At 40.2% G+C, this 18621-nt stretch overlaps 1 protein-coding gene across 1 annotated transcript in view; it reads left to right on the top strand.

Moving 5' to 3' along the window:
- Positions 1 to 668: 668 nt before the first annotated feature.
- Pla2g4a (phospholipase A2 group IVA) overlaps positions 669 to 18621 on the top strand; it is a 156754-nt gene continuing 138801 nt past the window's right edge. Inside the window, exon 1 of the mRNA XM_013346713.2 lies at positions 669 to 780. The gene's annotated coding sequence lies outside the window, so the exon portion shown is untranslated. The remainder of the gene's footprint in view (positions 781 to 18621) is intronic.

The raw sequence follows: 18621 nt of genomic DNA, 5'->3' as shown, positions 1-18621 counted from the left end.
ACTTAGACTTGCCCTCAACTCACACCTCCCAAGTGCAGGGATTACAGGTATGAGTTACCAGCAAGCTTGCTCTGTAAGGGACGCAATACCTGCACTTTCTTCTCATCAAAGTCATCAGATACTTCAAATGATATCGCAACTTGGGATTCTGCCAGGTTTGGTGTTGTTTCTAAGTCTGAACGTGTGTGTTCTATTGTTCGAAGTGTCTTTTCAGAGGTTTTGAGTTTGGAGAGAAAAGCTTGAGCGGGTTTGACTTTTAAAGTGGTCCAAAATTATTCAGCTGTAAAATGTGTGTATTTCATCTGTGGTGTTTGTTTAGAAAGTAGCTTTTTAAAGATTTTAAAAATGCTCAAGATAGTTCATTATCTTTTCAACTTAGCTCTTACTCTTTTGAAAAAAAAAAGAGGAAGTAGTGACTGCTTAAGGGCAAAAGCCGCAGTATCACACACACACACAGAGAGAGAGAGAGAGAGAGAGAGAGAGAGAGAGAGAGAATCTAGGACCAGTTAGGTCACACGTTTTTAAAGCATGTTTTATGGCTTTAAAGGCCCGACTTTAAAAATTAAACACGCACATGTATGATGTTAGCCTTCACCAGAAGAGCTCGCCCTGGCTTGAATTCCACCTTAACATCCATTCAGTGAGACCGGCCCACTTCTTAGCCCCTCCTCCCAGTGGGAAAAGACTTTCTTGAAGTCGGAACTGTGTGGGGATCCTGACTGACTGAAAGCTAGAGGCACCAAGAAGCCTGAGGAGGAGTCTCATTTAACTCTGGGAACTGTAAGCATTTCCTCTCCCTGCCTGCTCCCTCTCGCACTCTCCCCAGGTATCTGTGGGCAGCTGCCGAGAAGGAAGGCTGCCACCCCTGATCAAAGCTCACTGCTTTCCCTCCTCTGCCTTTGGGAAAGATTTGCAGAGCCAGCCGGCTTCAGTCCTCTTCTCACTCCGGAGGACTTGCTTTTCTGGGTCCCAAGAGCAGGCTGAATTAAAGGGAGAAATTGTTTCCTTCCGCGGGTGCTGGGAAATTTAGTATTTATAGAGAAGTGACTTGGCGGGTCTTTGTGTTCCACGTGATGCCACCCAGTGACTCCTGAGGACTCCTGAACTTGAGTTGTATGTTGCTTGACAATGGAAATCCTTAGGGGCAGTTTGGTGACTCATTTGAATTTTAATTGTTAAAAAAAGAGTTATGTTAGTGACATATGCAGAGAGCTCTTGGGTAGCTAACGTGTTGCTGTGCTATGCGATGAACAATACTGAAAAACTAACCGTGAACTAACAAGCATTGCTATTTCCTCTAGTCTTTTGGTAACTCATCTATCCTGACAGGAGAACAGGTCAAAAATTTTCTCGAAAATACATTATCAAGTTGCATGCTTGAATTTTGAGTGTGAAAACTATTTTAGAACTGGGGCTCAAAGGAAGGAAGGAAGGGGGAAAGCATTTGGTTTTGAAATAACAGTGACTTAACCCATTTAAGCTCTTTACAACTTGTCTTTTCAGTTTTATATTTATATATTCATCACTTCAAAAACTAGCTTAAGAAAAATGCTCCTGCTTTCGGCTGAAGTTTATACTGCTTTCGGTGAAGGGGGTGGAGAGCATAAGAGACATGCCCCTTAGAATGGTTAAATGTTATATCTGGGATTCTAATTTGGGAAAGGGGGGTATATTTTGTTTTGTTTCCGTTTGTTGGGTAATTTGGAATTGCAGTCAAAGAGGGTCACGGGAAATTTAATGAAATAAACCTATTGATTCTGAAATTATATCCCAGGTGTACTGGACCTTGTCAGTGAAGTTGGGTCTTTGTTTTTATTGAGTTCAGGAAGAGTTAAATTTTAAATTAGGCAATAATTGTGAAATGTCTAGAGAAATATTTAATCGGCCTTTTCTCAAAGTTCTACAACCTTCCTCCATGGGAAACATATTTCATGGAAAGAGAAACTCTCATTCTAACAGTATAAGTTATTTTCATAGCATTTCATACTTATTTTTAAATAGGAAAAATAAAGTTCTGACACATATGTCTCAGCCACTGGTAAAGTTCATGTTTTTAGCACCTTATCTGTCCTCCTGCTGTCGCTCAGAAGGCTGAGTCCTGAAGCTGTGTCATTACATACTAATAGACATGTTCCAGGAATTAAAAAAAGAGGAAGACAGAACTTGCAGGGTTCCTTTTCCTCCCCTTCTGTTTACCACCACACCCCTACCATGCTCCTAAATGATATTTCTTTTATCCATTTTCTTTCTCGTTGATCACTGACTCCTTCACAAGCATTTTGGGAACTTTGGAACCCTCCCGGGATAATGTATGTACGCTCTTCCAATGCACACAGATCTGAAAGAAAGAAATTCACACCTTTGCCAAAGGAATGGATATTTCCTAGAACTGTAGGCTTTCTGATCATACATCAAAGTTAAGTAGCAAACTAGTCTACTTGTAAGTGTAGGGCTGCCTTGCTGTCCATATTCTAATGTCAACAATCTAGTGTCCACACTGGCCATTGTTCACCAATACTTAAGAATTCTAAGCACCTTGGGGCTGTGAGTAGCCACTTGCCTGGAAAGCAAGTGACATAGATTCTAGACTCAACCTCAATAATAATCAGTCATGAAGTATGAGACTTGTTATCTTTTACAACTTCTGATGGATCTTTTTACTTAACTATAATAAACATAACAGAAATTGATGCAAATTGTTTATTGGATCATGAAGTATATCTGTATATAGTCTACTTTTATTTTTAACTTTCTAATTTGTATTTACCAGACCAATTGTGAGTTTTAATAGTATTGCCTATTACAAACGTAATTCACACCCACTGTCAAAATTTTTTAAATAATAGAAAATTGCAAAGAACAAAAGAGAAAAAATTACTTATTCTCCTCCAAGGATTAAGTTTTAAATGACTTTCATCTATTTATTTACTCTTTTAGTGTTGTTGATTATCCAGCTTACAGAGATGTAGAATAGAGAAAAAGAATCCATGGATTTGCATTCATATGCTTTTACACATCTTCCTATGTAATATGGACTCTCACTTGTACACTCAGAAAGTTGAATTTAGTGTCATTTTCTATGGTACTTTCTCCTGATTTACATGATTCTATTTTTTTGGTTTTTCGAGACAAGGTTTCTCTGTGGTTTTGGAGCCTGTCCTGGAACTAGCTCTTGTATATCAGGCTGGTCTGGAACTCACTCCTGCCTCTGCCTCCCAAGTGCTGGGATTAAAGGCATGTGCCACCACAGACCGGCTTACATGATTCTATTAAGACATGCTTTATAATTGTGACTTTATATTCATCCATAGTTTTTAGATACTGTGAGTCTCATCTAGAAGTTAGATACCATGTAGAGATTAAAGACTATGACACTTTACATGAACTATGTCCAGTTTGTAGATATACTGGATTGAGCAGTAATCTGTCATTGAATATTTAGATAAATTACAAGTTTTCATATTCTAAGTAATATTTAATCTAGAGCCATTATATTAATGTTTGTATAACTCATTATGACTCAGTCTTAAGGGTGCATTTCCAGACGTTGACAAAAATTCCACAACTTTCAAGTGATAAGGTCATAAGCAACCTAGTTACTTAATCTCCTTATATTGTTATTTTTTAGCTGTAAAATAGGAATAAAAATAATGCAGTATGTTGAGGATCCTCAAAACATTTAACAAAATGTCACAGAATACTAGTTACTCTTTGTCATTTTGCTTTTGAAACATATATCCATTCATAAGCAGCTTAAGGTATTTGAGTTGGCCTACAATTACATTGGCTCTACGATTACATTGGATGCTATGAATAAGAATACAGAATAAGCAGAGAATCCAGTGATTCAGCCACTACAGGAAGACTGTTACCTTATTTACAATTGGATCTCTTTCTAAAAGAAGTTTGGCAAATGTTCAGAATGGTTATTTAGATGTTTGCATCTTCGAATGCTACTTTAATGCTTTCTCCCAGATTTAACTTTTAGCATGGTGAATCCGAACAGCTATAGTTGAGATCATCAGAGATCTTATGATATCCTCAAAGATTTTGAAGAATCTCAAGGGTCTTGTTGATCCAGATGTAGAGACAGAAATCCTATAGACATATCTTTTAGGGGTTTAGTTTCAGTGTTTCGTGGGACTTCCCTTCACAATGTGTGGGAATGCACAAGAACATGAAAGCAAATCATATTCTCATAGACTCATAATTTGCCAAAATTGAGGAAGTGCAAGAGGATTCTGAAAAGATTCCCCAAACATTGCAGTGTTTCTCACAGTTCTGGAGAGATTCAGACTTGCTTAATGTAGGCAAGTAGGGCAAAGGCTAAGAGCTGGTTGTGTGACAATCACTCATAACAAAGTCTTGTAAAAAGAATGCCCATGTTTGTCAATAATGCGTGTGGAATGAGCTTAAGTGTTGACCAACTAACTCATCGTCTTCTACCTCTTGACTACTGGCGCAACAAAGAGCTGGGGAACTGGGAGTGATTCTGGGGTTCTTTTCAGAGAAGGCAGCAAATAGAAGATTTCTTCTGATCTTTTGATGCCATTACCTGTGCGTGTGTGCGTGCGTGCGTGCATGCGTGTGTGTGTGTGTGTTGAGGGTTGGGGCTGCAGCATGCTTTTCGCTGCTCTTGATAGTAGGCCTCAGTTATTGTTTTCCTGTGGGTGACTTTAAATACACACATAGCAATCTTAAATACAGTTCCTTCTCTTCTCAAACAAATGCAAATAACTCAGTGCTGACTGTAAGCAGTTTTGAAAAGCTGCACTACCAGTTTAATTGCTTAATTAAATCAAATATCTTTAGACAACTCAACAGACACCTGTGGGTGAGCTAAAATGAAAAGATAATGGACAGCCCTCACCTTTTTTCTTCCTGCTTGTTAGTACGTGTAGCTGGGAACAGTGTGCCTTCATTTCCTTCATCCTCTATTCTTTTTGCTTCGCCTTGAAGTCTAAAGGCAAATTTTGGACTTTTAGGCAAGAATAGGTTTCGAGTTAGTACAAAAGTGTCTCTAACATGTCTAATTCCAGCATTCTTCTCAAATATAGAAAATTCATGACTGCAGGACTCAACATATTTTTTTTATTTTGTTTCTACGTATGAGCTATTTTCCCAATCATTTAGTCTGAAAAAAAATGAGTTCTATTATTATCTTCTATTTATATAGTGCTATATGGTTTATTAAAAAGCTACATAAGAACTTCATTCATAACTGAGGCTGGTATTACAGGCATGTAATCCTAGCTACTTGGAAAGCTGACACAGGAGGTTAACAAGTTTAAGGCATGCCTAGGCTACACATTAAGTTGAAGGCCAACCTAGGCAACTTAATGAGATCCTGTCTAAAGTGTTTTTAAAGGTTAAAAAAGGGGGGAGAGGTTGGGATGTAGCTCACTGTGGATCATTTGCTTTTCAAGCATTCACTAAACTGAAGATCAGTTCCCAATACAACAACAACAACAACAACAACAACAACAACAACAAAATGAATAGAAATTCCATTCTTCTTTGGGAGGGTGGTTAATAACTATGAATTAGCAGAGCAGTTACTACTATCTACATTTATAGATGTGAAAAGAGAAATTTGGGAAAAATCAATTAGCTTCTCTGTCCAAGCCTGTGTCCCTAGCATCCATCCCTAGGGACTTTGTATATTTCATTAGACCAGGGGGTTTGTTCATAGTCCCTGTTTTTTGATGGGCTTTATTTGTGGTTGTCAGCCTCCTCCTACTGGGGTCAACTGAAAAATTGTGAAGGAAGGCAAAGAAAAGTACATTGTCCCAAAATCCAGTCCCATAGCAGATCCGCTGTTCTGCCCTTGTAACTGGGACGTTGCACTAACACTCAGCCTGACTGAGAAATTAGTTTCTGATTTGTAATTTTAGAGTTTTTGAACTACTTAGTATTTTAATCAGGTACATATGGCTTTAAAGAAAATAACTCATGATATTTTATCAAAACTGAAATAGACATGTTAAAGAATGATTTTTATGAATCATGATAATACATACTTATTTAACCAAAGGACTTACATCCAGGTAGAAAACAGAGGAGTTTCTTAGACTGTTTGGAGTCTTAAGGTTCTTTCCATCACTAATTATGCCAGACAGTTAGTATAAAACATTTACCTTCATTCTTTGCAGAACAAAATAAAAAGTTTACTTTCCCTAGCAATCTGGAAGCTTACAGTAAAGAAGATAGAAGCTCCTTCTCAAGACTTGTAAACCAGTTACACCATGTCTTGGTATGCATATGCATGTCTTGGTATGCATACGGATGGCTTGGTATGCATATACATGTCTTGGTGTGCATACACATGGCCTGGTCACAAGCAATATGCAATAGCTGAGACTTGCATTCTGGGTCTGCAAACATCAGGTCAGCAAGGAGCTTCTGAGTTTCAGTCAGTGAACTGGCACACTTCCCATTTGCCCCACACTTCATGCCCACATCTTTGACAAGATAAGCAAGTTGAATGTACTCCATAAGCAGCAAGCTGGTTTTTAACCCCTGCTTGAAATATATTTAATTGTTGGATTCGTGGATCTGTAATTCCAGAAGACACTGCTTGCCTGAGATAGTCTAGGGGAAGACACACCATGTCCTACATTTTTATTATTTTTTATTTTTTTGGATTTTCGAGACAGGGTGTCCTACATTTTTAGATTCTGTTATCTATTTATGAAAACACAAAACCAATTAAGTTTGTGGATTTTCTTAACCTGTATTTTATGTGATATTAGGAGACAGATTGAGAGAAATAATTTAGAGCAATTATGTCAGAATTTATAGAAAATCAGCTTGGGGGAAAGTGCATCAAGGTGTGCACATGCAGAACGATACAGATCATTCTGTATAGACTCTTTCATCTGTGATTATGATCACTTAATAACCTTCAGCTACTGCATCTGCCACAACTTCAAATAGGTTTCATCTTCTTTCCTTCATCTTTTATAAGTAAGAAGGAGATGATTTTAAAATTGGCTGAGTTCATGAACACAACTTAAAGATTAAAACCTGGCATTTCTGCAGTCCATTGAACAGCATTTTGCTTTCAGTGTTTAGTGTACATGTCCAAATAATAGCTTCTAAGTTTTAGTAGAGTCTTGAGTCTCAGAAGTTGCAGCCAACACATTTTAGAAAGATTTGTTATAGCAAAAAATATAATTTAAAATGGTTCCTTAACCAAAGGATTAGGTGCAGGCTTTATAATCCCTGGTAGGTAGGTTAGAAATTCAATGTTTCTGTATAGAGTGAGTTAAAGGCTAGTTTGGTTAAGTTAGTGAGGTCATGTGTCAAAGTGAGTAGTAAGACAATAGCGCTGGACATAGTTCAGTGGTAGTGTGTTGCTGAGCCTGCGCAAGGTCCTACTATCAAAACCAAAGAAATAAATATCAAAATAAAAGGGCTTCATTTAAAACTATTAAGTGGTTATTATAATCTGTCACTTAGTATTTATTTTCTGAGTTAGCAATAAGCAGAGATTTAAATTTAGAAAATGTAAAAGTTTGCAATAAGTTAAGCAGAACTTCTCCACATTGTCTGTAGTGATACCTCTCTCCTGTCAAGGACAAATGATGAAATGGTCCACGTAAGAAGATGTGATGGGCAAGAGGTAGGAGGTGAATAGAGTGAAAATAGTATAGCTCACACTGGCTCCTCACAGAGAATAGGATTTGTAAAGGAACCTGCAAAGAAACAACCAGAAAATTAGATGGGAAACCAGATTCTGGGATAATATCATGGAAGCGTGGGAAGGATGATTATTCCAGAGGAAACAAAGGCTGAGTAGGATGAGGGTGCAGAAATGACCCCTATGTTAGGGAAGATGGAGGTTGTTCCTGATGGTTACCAGGTCAGTCTCAGTGAGCTAATGGAGACGAATGAGAGGAGAAAGTAGAAGTGGGGTGGCCGTGCCTGAAGCCATAGGACAGTGCAGATCTAGGTACAACAAACAAAGGATCCCTTCTGGGGGGAGCCAGGACCGGTGGAGACTATAGCAGCTTTGCCAATCAGATAATCTGATTGAAGTTTGATGGTTTGGGAAAGAAAGTCGTTGCCATCAGTGTAAAGTCCTTATAAAGGTAAGGATCTCTCCTTCAAAGCCATGTGTGCCAGATCTGTGGAGGAGAAGGAAGGCTGCCTCTCTAGTGAGGGACTGCCACTTACAGGGGAGTCCTAACCAACAGAGTGTAAATGGGTGAGATCCCGGAGACTGGGAAGGATGCCAGGCCACTTCCAGGAGTGGGGATGGAAGCTTTCCTGAGACCTTAGAGGCTGCAGTGTTGGTCAAGAGCCTCTTCAGGTTCTGAGGATGAGACTTGAAAACACAACCACTGACTGGCTATGGATTCCACTCTAGCTGTAGATAATAGGTCGAAGATGCTACATAGAATGTGTGTGTCTTCTGTTATTTTTGTTTCTGTCTTTTCCAAAAAGGAGAGGGAGGAAAGATGGAAAGAAAGGAGGGAGGAAGAGTAGAAGGGAGAAAGGAAGGAAGGAAGGAAGGAAGGAAGGAAGGAAGAAGGAAAGAAAGAAAGAAGAAAGGAAAAGAAGTTGAAAGCCTTGAAAATAAAATAGTGCATTAAGCAAAACAAAAACCCAGACAGGACCAAACCCTACACAGAAATTGGAATACATAGAAACCCAGGAACTTTTAGGACTCAGGTCTCTTGAGGCAAGTTAGTTAGTAACAGGCAGGGTGTGTCACACATTGGCTTGCTTTCCTGTAGGAAGGAATGGAGCCTTTTCAAACCCCTGTTGGACTCCATGCCTCTTTCTACACTTCACTGGATCTCAATGACTTTTTACCTGTTCCAAGAGGCGATGTTCTGGAATCTGTTTTCTTCATGTCCTAATTGGTGGGATTGCTGCTGAAGTTGGCTGCCTCCTCTGTGTCTCCTGCTGATTCCCAGGGAAGTCCTTAGGTCTCACCTAGCACAACATCAGTCATTTGTTCGCCACTCCAGTTTCTGAGGAAAACTAAAAATTATTATTATTGCTTATTATTTATTATTTTAAGATGGGCACTTAGGGCTGGAACTGACTATTTAGACCACTGTAGATCCTTGGTTTCCTGGTATTGGGATTGCAGGTATGTCCCATCATACCTGGCTCTCAGAGTATTAGTGTATCTGATAAGATAGTCTAGAATTTGATTAAACTGATGCAATTCTGCAATACAGTGTTAGAAGTTAGCCCAGCAGAAGTTCAGCATGTGTGAGGCTCCGGGTCCCATCCCTAGTAATACAAAGCCAAACCAAACCAAACCAAACCAAACCAAACCAAACCAAACCAAACCAAAATCATGTTATGTCTGAGACACTTAGTAATAAAACCATCACAAAAAAGAGGATTTTTCAGAGTCCTACTGACAGGATGTCCTTTTGTAACCGAAAAATTGTTTTTTGTTTTTTTTAATCTACAAGTCACATCACATGCTTCTTTTTTAATTACTAGATTCGTAAGGAACAGCTGGCTATCATAAGCCCAGTGATAGGTTCTTCCCATCCCAGACAAAAACAAAATTGAACTGCTGGCTGTCATGTAAGACGAGGGGACGCTGTCAGAGGCTGTGAGATTGCTCCTGGCTGCACTGCCCCATCCTAGGAAGGTCTTCCCTTCTTCCCCCTCCCTCCTTCTCCTCTCTCTCTTTCCCTTCCTCCTCCTCTCCCTCCTTCCCCTTTCCTTTCTTTCCTTCCTTCCCTTCTTCCCCTTTTCCTCTTTCCCCTCCCTTCCCCTCTCTTTCCCTTCCTTCCCCCCCTTTTCCTCTCTCCCCTTCCCTTCCTTCCCCTGTCTCTCCTTCCCTTCCTTCCCCTCTCCCTCCTCTCCTGCTGTAATGACAGGTCATGAAATGGAAAGTCACTGTGTACCTCTCTTCTTGTTCCGCCCTGGTCTCTTAGGTTATGACTTAGTTACAGTCAGCCAACTTCCTCATCTGCAAAATGAAGGGGAGTGCCGAGCATTATTTTTGTTAATTTTATATTTTAAAAAGCAACAGGAGATGCTCAACTGAACCCCGACAGATTGACTAATGCCTTTAGGGCAACCTTCTAGCTCATGCACAAAGGCTGAGGGAATATACATTTGCTATTTTGCGGCAATGATAATGATTCTAACTCACTTAATTCAATCTATTGTTGTATAGTAGCAAATATTCAAGGCGCAGTACAAGTGCCTATGGTGCCAGCAGAGGACGAGGGCACAGAGAGAATACATAGTGTATCGTTTTACTCTTCATAGTTCTGGGAGTCATTCTGTCCTCAATCATTGTATCAAATTTAGAACAACGCTAGTGTTCTTCAGAGGCAACACGCTACACGTAATATTATTTAATATTCATAGACTGCCACAGTACCATATTGTATCAGAATTGTTTCCCTTTGTAATCTGATGGTTTTATTAAATAAATTCAACCTCATGCTGTATCACGGAGTTCATAACCTTCATTAGACTGTTACCAGGATACACAACCAAAAGGCAATTAAGAGTATCTTCTTCAAAAAACAAACTTTGTCTTCATAGACCCCTTTATCCTGCAAAAGACTGGGTTTGTGTCTCATTTCAGAAGAGAACTGGCATTGACAGTATTTAGAAGCACATCTTTAAAACCCGTTACATCTGAGAAGAGAATCGCGACCTTGAATCTTATTTCACGTTACATGATCCTGAACAGAATAAATATACATAGATTGTGGCCGGCAATGTATATTAAATACTACTTAAGAGTGGCTTGGTGCCTCTGAAGCACACACCAACACTGTTTTAAATTTGATCCAATATTTTTGAGGACAAAATGACCCCCAGAACCATCAAGGGTAAAATGATAGAAAATGCATTCTGTCTACACTGCTGTCTTCTGCTGGCGGCACCGTAATGCATTTGTGCTACATCTTGACTATGTGCGTGTTATAGAGTGATGGATTGAATTAGTTGAATTAGAATTACTGTCATTCCCTCCAAACATCAAATGTAAATCAAATGTAAATTTGCTACAAGCAAGGTCAGTGTCCTAAGCTTCCAAAATAGTTGCTGTTCGAAGCTGGTTGAAAAGCAGAGTGGGGAAGAGTTCATCTAGAATCAAACTGGCTCCCGCGAGACAGTTCCTCCTGTCAGATGCATTTCCAGGCGGCTTTGCCTGGATTCTTAGTCTTACAGGAAAGATGGAGCATTCCCTGAAGGGCGATTATTAGTAAATCATGGGTAGAAAATAAAGGAAAACTTGGCAGTTAAAGAGGGACTGGAGTCCTCAGCAAAAGGGCCTATTTGCATCTTTCAGTCGGCAGAGAAACCACAGGCATAGCCTCAAGGCACCCCATATTTCTTGGTACTTCGTTAGATGTGTTTAACTAGATAACACTGACTAAATCACCTGGTCAGTTTCTATAAGGGACAAGACAGAATATCCATATTCTATATTATCTAAAAATGAATGTTGCGTGTTTTCCAACCAGCAGTGTAATGCTATTTCATAGCGGTATGAGTGACAGAGGTTTCAAAAACATGTCATATTTGTAAATAAACAACTTGTAACTATGGCTCAAACATAGGAAAGTATAAAAGATGAAAAACAGTGTAAATTCACTTTGTTTAATCAGTCACATGGGGAAATTCAGTTACAATTTTCCCTCAAATTCATACATTGAATCTATACCACAAACTAGTAACTTAGTCCCTAAACATACGGGCCAAACTGAAAGGCAAATGTATATACATTTAATTTTAATTTTGATTAATTTTAAAAGTCTTTCCTGTACACACTGAGGTCTAAAGAAGGAGAAATGAGTATAGGGCTGTCCCCTAGCTGTCCCCCTGCGTGGCTCCGATTGTCTATTCCTTAGGCTGCAGCTTATAAGTGCACAGTGATGGCTGGCATGATAAGAGTATTTCCTCCAACTTCAAAATTTTATGACTCTAAAATATATCCCGAATGGCCACTTGCTTAGGTGCAGGGATGGAAAATAACAGCCAATCTACATGTCAAGGGAAGAACACGAGAAAGCTGGCAGGGGACTGAGGGAACGGGCAGGCCTGCTTGTCCACTCTGAGGTGGGAAGGTTCCTCTGATTGAGTGCTTCCTAGAGGCAAGGTGGCAGCGGCAAACACAGGAGTGGAGCATTAAGTAGTGTGCTGTGTTCATTGATGTGGAATGCTTGGGGGTGTACATGGCAGCTTGCTGAATGGCCAGATGGGGTGGTTGCCCTGAGGAAAAGGTACTGTGCTGCCTTCTCACCAACAGCCTGGCTCAGTGTCTGTCTCTAAACAGCTAGGCTGCCGGCATTCATTGTCTGTCTTCCCCTGAAGTGACACCCAGCCAATCACACTCCGTCCTTCATCGCTGGATTCGGGACTGCCATGCCTATGCTGCTTTCAAGGGACGATTAATTTAAAACAAGATCAGTCAGGTGGGCCATAAGACAATAACGTACTAGGAGAACACCTAGGTGCTGTCCTAACAGAACATTTAAACACACAGAGATCTCTGGGAAATATGGGAAGAGGGAAAAGAGGGGCTTGATGAGGAGACCACCACCATAAGCAAGCAGGAGATGCTGGAGCCCAATATGCAAAGTTTTGGTTTTGGACTTCCAGTTTCTAGAACTGTAAAAAAGTGAATGCTGCTCACAAAGCTGCAGCCTTTCCTTCCTCCCTCCCTTCCATCCTCTCTCTTTCCTTCCTTCCCTCCTCCCTTCCTTCCTTCCTTCCTTCCTTCCTTCCTTCCTTCCTTCCTTCCTTCCTTCCTTCCTCTCTCTTCCCTTCCTCCCTTCCTTCCTCCCTCCCTCCTCCTTTCCTTCGTTTCTTTTTTTTTTTTGAAAAGACAACATTTATATCCTGTTACTTTCTTGCTGAGACACCTATGTTTTTTTCTTTCTTTTTCCCTTTTTTCTTTTCTTCTTTTTTTGGGAGACAAGTTTCTCTGTGTCACTTCGGTGCCTGTCCTGGAACTCACTCTGTAGACCAGGCTGGCCTCGAACTCACAGAGATCTGTCTGTCTCTGCCTCCCAAGTGCACCAGCACTGCCGAGTCAATAACTATATTTCTTAACATGTAATTTTCAAGTGTTTGGGATGTCATGTCTTTTAAAAATTATGCTTATTTCGTGAGCATATGTATGTGTGTAGATATTGCTGATGTACAACAGCTGTGCTCTGTGTGTGTATTTGTTTAGATGAGAGTACAACTTAGGAGCGCTGTACTCCTACTTCTCCCTTCCAACCATGTAGGTCCTGGTATTGAACTCAAGTCGTCAGTCTTGGCAGCAGTGCCTTTGCGCTCTGAGTCATCTTGCTCGCCCTTTAGGATTTTATTTGCTGTGTCACAATGATGTAGGAAGAAAGAATTGCAATGAGGCAGGTCTCAGTTCTAGGGTTGGCTTAGTCCTGTTAATGTTTCATACTATTTGAGAGAGGTATTTTTATATAACATTGAGATAGATTTTAAGGTTTCAGTTAGACCAGTTGTTCGGTTTTCTAAACCTAGTTAGATTTAATGTCAAAAATGTTAATGACAATTACTATCTTGTTAAGAAAAATAAACTAGATAGTATGTGTATATTATTTAACAAGTATCTGGGAAATGATTAACAAGTATGTATTAATCTCTTTTCTTTTATTTATTTATTTTTGTTTATTTGCTTTTCAAGACAGGGTTTCTCTTTGTAGCTCTGGCTCTCTTAAGAACTCACTTTGTAAACCAGGCTGGCCTCGAACTTACAGAGATCCTCATGCCCCTGCCTCCCTGAGTGAATATTAATCTTATTGTAACTTGTTATGTCATGTTTTGTTGATATCCTGAGAGGCCTACTCTTTTCTGAACAGAAACTGTGGAGGAAGGAATTGGGGAAGACGGGAGGGAAGAGGGAGGATGCGAGGAGAGGAGGGAGGGAAGACAGCAGAAGGGGTGTATGGTATGAGAGAAAAAAAGAAAAAGAAAAGAAAGCTCAGCAGCACAGAAAAACAGTTCAAAACATTCAAGTAAACATAAAGTGAAATCAATTTGATCAAACTATCACAGGTTTAATTGAGTTTAATATGGGAAAAATTAGTGCTAAAACTAGAAACTGCTTAAATATGGATTGGTTATTTTTGTTATTCTAGAGTCTATGAATAGGGAGTTCTCTTATGTAATTCCAGCACATGGCTTCATCTACAGTCTGGGTACTTCCCCCAGTTTGCCATGAAAAGTCCTCATTGGCTTATCCATCCTTTCATCAAGAGAAAATAATCAGTCCTGGTCCAGCTAGAGAACTAGGGAAGGACACACAGCATTCCCCATGTTGTTCAGAGTCAGGGCCACCACTATGTGAGGAAGTATCTTGCTTGTGTTGAGCTATCACGTAGAGATAGATGCTTGGATCTGAGCTAGAAGATACATTAGGAGGGTTTTCCTCACAGAACATTTATACAGGACACTGGGTGTCAGGCAGGCAGTGCCAGGGAGAGCCTCAGCTGAGTTGGAGAGGTTTTAGTGTTACCTCATGGAAACATTTCCTTCCCCCCTTCCTGTGTGTATTAGTAGTTCGTGTGTCTCTGAGGTCTTATTTTAAGCCATTGGACTCTGTTCGTTCTCTGAAACTCTGGCGTGGGCTCTGTATGTGGTTGTGGGTTTAGAGTGAACATTTAGAAAGGCAGATATGGGAGTTTAGGAAGAAGCTTAGAGACCTAAAAGAGAAATTCGAGAGAAAAAAATCAGTTCCAAAGAAAGAGCATGGGTTCCAACACATGGCACCAGGAACCTCCCTATGACTTGCTAAGCAGGCCCTGTAGCTATGCACCTGTGTACCAGGCTTTCTCTTTCGTTTGGACCACCAACCAGCTCCAAATCATGACACAGAGATTTCTTGTTAGTGATAAATGCTCGGTCTAGCTTTGACTTGTTTCTGGCTATCTCTTTTAACTTAAATCAACCTGTTTCTGTTCATCCACCTTTTGCCTCCTGGCTTTTTGTTTTTCTTTCTGTGTATCTTATGCTACTTCTCATGTCGGGCATCTTGAACTGGACATCTCACTCCTTCTCTCCTTCTTCTTCCTTAACTTAGATTTCTTCTCCTATTTATTCTGTCTTGTAGCTCTGCCTATCCTCTCCTGCCTATCTATTGGTCATTCAGCTTTTTATTAGACAGAATCAGGTGCCTAAGGCAGGCAAGGTGAAACACATGCAGCACATCTGTACATAACTAAACAAATGCAGCATGCCAAAAGTAACGAACACACCGGTACACAGTTAACCTAATATTCTGCAGGATAAACATATGTAATGCATTTGATTAGTTAAAACAATCTTCCACAATACACCTGGGCTGAGAAATTCAACTAGTTAATAACCGGTGCCTGAGTCTGGGAGTGCACATTTATGTTTCCTACTAACTGAAGAACCTCCCAGTCTTTCTATGCTAAAGTCACATGGCCTGGGGGACATTTCTTATACAGGTCTCATACATTTAACTACCTTTATTTGCTTGTTTTGAAACAGGTACTAGGTACCTTTGGTTGACCTGAAACCCTGTGTAGACCAGGCTGGCTTCCAACTCAGTGAACCACCTGCCTCCGTCTCCAGAGTGCTGAGATTAAAGTCATGTGCTACCGTGCCTGGTGCATTTATCTATTTTGATTCCTTTTGTTCTTCATTTTTCTCTGCCTGTGGGTGATAGAAAGCTTTGCCTGGCTTTAGTTAAAGAAGAAAAGCATCATCCAAGTCATTCAGGAACAGAACTTCAGCACTGTCTGAGTGGTTATGTATGTCTGGGAAGGATGGTGAGGGACACAGGGCCAGGGGTTTTTGTTTTCCAAACACCTATTTATCCAGCATAATGGAGAAAACTGTGGTTCCAGCATCAGACAAAGCAATGACCAGTGTTTTTAGTTTTTAAAAAATAGTGGATTAGATCTTTAAGCACTTTGTATTTTTAATTAAAACCTCATTGTTGATCATAAGGAAAACATACCATCCTTGTAATAGTTGCTTAACAAACTGACCTGCTCCAAACTTGTCAGAACTCTCCACAGAGCCAAGCCTCTCACAGAGTTGAGGCAGTTTTGGGAGAGCATCAGTGTTACAGACAACAATACATTATCTTATTCATTTCATTTGCCTGTGGTTTACATACATTTGCTCATTTTATCCTCCCAGTGAGTCTGTGAGGTAGAGGGCCACTTCCTCATTTTGTACAACAGAATGAATAGAGGGTTGGAGTGGCAGAATGGGAGAGTGGAGAGGGAGCAAGCAAGCTCTGAGAAGGAGGCACTGTGTTCTGAAGCCTTATGTCACTGCCTAGGAAGTGTAATCCCTTTCCTTCTGGCCACCAGATGCCACAGCTTTAATGGTAACTATCTTTAAGTCACCCTCTGCAGACAGACAGAAGTGACAAAGAACTTCAGACTAACTTTGCCATTTTTGCCCACTCTTTCTGAGAAGCCTGTGTTGCTATGACATGACTAAATTGGCTTTGATCAGACATTATGGTATTAATCACTCGTTGAAAGCCACCAGTTGCATGGCACAAGCTTGTGCGTGTTGGGAAAGTGGATCTAAATTCTCCTCCTTTCAGTATTCTGGAAATCTCTAATTATAGGGCACAGAAGAAAAGGGGAAAAGCAAGACAAAAAAAAAAAAAAAACTCCAGTCAAACCATTAGCTTCATATCTCTCACTGCACACTTGGCAGATAGTTTTTTCTCAGGAAGACTGGTTATTTAGCCTCGCTAGAAGAAATGAGGGAAAACCTTCTGTTTTATGAACACTCACTGTAACAGTTGTGCAACTTAGTTGTAGTAAGATTTCCAGGTCTGAGCTAATTGTGGGGGTCAAGGCATTTTTTTGAGTGGTTAGTATGGAGAGTTGGGCAGAGATGTCTTAATACCACAGAAACCTAAAGTATCTGCTGCCATTACCATCAGTGGCAGGAGGGGAGAAGCCAGTGAGTGGAAGCTGCTGCCTAACCAGAACTGCAAGTGGGGTCACTGACAGTAATTACACCCTGAGGAAAAGTGACCATATACTAACCAGGTTCCCTGGGGACAGCTTTGATAGTTCCTGGAATGAAAACTGTACGTAAAATAAGGTCTACTGACATTTCTTTTTACAGATAGGGTCTCACTTTGTAGCCCGGACTGACCTTGAATTTACAGATCCACCTTCCTTTGCCTTCAGAGTCCTGAGATTAAGGGCATGCATCACCATAGCCCCCATAACATGCCCTGGATTTTAAAATAAACTAGACACAATTAAGATAAGAAATCCCTAAACTGTTACGCAGAGTTCTGTGTGCCTCTTACTAAGTTTCCCCCCTCACCCATCGTATATAGCCAAAGTAGACTATCAAAGCAGGGACACTGACATTGGTACAGCATTACAAGAATATTATAATACTCAAGTATTACAGGCTTTATTCAGATTTTTACAATCCTTACAATTATTCAGTCTGAAAGCCATTGACTTTTAACTGAAGGTCATATCTTTGCTGGGTATTTTTTTTGAAAGATTATCTCACAATGTGGTTATCTTTTATTTTTTCATTCATCCATATGTTTATTTTTAGGCTTTTATTAGTGTATCTAATGATTTGCTTCACTTCATCTTCAAACATATTTATAATGTGTTTGATTGTATCCATTCCTCATTACCTTTCATTGTTTTTTCCTGCTTCTGCCGGTCCCTTTCTTTTTGATGACTAGTATGTGTACTCCCTTGTACTTTCATGTTTTATTGTTTCTGTCTTTTTCTGGGAACCAAAGGATTTCATTAGAGTTACTTATAGGAACATGGGGGAAGGGCTATTTACAGAACCATGGGAAATTAACCAGTGCTTACTTTACTCAAGAAAGTGTCTCTCCTGTACTACCTACTAGGTGGCTGTAGGTTCTCAGAGAGGAGCAGTGCCTCATGAACCCCATCCTACTCTGTGACCAGATGTTCCCATCCTGATTGCGTGTTGTCTTGTATAGGTTATCATAGATGCGAAGAGTTCAAGAGGATAATAGTCATTCATGCCCAAAAGACAGCCTTCCACACACTCTACCCCTTCCTCTGTCTCTTACGTTCTTTCCTTCCTCTGTTTTGCAATGTTACCTAGCCTTTGGGAAAAGTGCTATGGATGGCTGAACATTCAATGATGCCTGACCCTTAGCACTTTGACCAATGGTGAAGTTATACGTCATCTCTACTCATTGAAAATGGAAGCTACTTAATCAAAGCTGACACCAGCACTATCTATGGGGATAAACATACTTATTGGCAAGATAATTTGATAAGCCATCATGTCTACTGATGAAACTAAACCAAACCAAACCAAAACCATGCTGTCATCCCCATCAAAATCTGTAGCCTCACCAACCACTGGCTTTTGATCATGTTTACAGTACCAGACATGACTTCTCTCCTATGGAGCAGACCTCAAATCCAGTTAGAAAGTATTTGATTACCCCTTAAGAGTCATGTCACTATTGTGCCTTGCAGGTTTGGTCATACAGCACACAGGGTCCATGACTGAGTGAGACTATTGATAATTCTTTCCCACCAGCCCAAGAACCAGCACAGCATCTTATTTATTTATTATTTATTGAGAAAAAAAATTTTCCGCCTCCTCCCAGCCTCCCACTCCTCCCGCCCTCCCCCC

This window comes from Microtus ochrogaster, chromosome 6 (assembly GCF_000317375.1).
Source record: "Microtus ochrogaster isolate Prairie Vole_2 chromosome 6, MicOch1.0, whole genome shotgun sequence".
Lineage (NCBI taxonomy): Eukaryota > Metazoa > Chordata > Mammalia > Rodentia > Cricetidae > Microtus > Microtus ochrogaster.
This window is presented reverse-complemented; position numbering and strand designations above follow the sequence as displayed.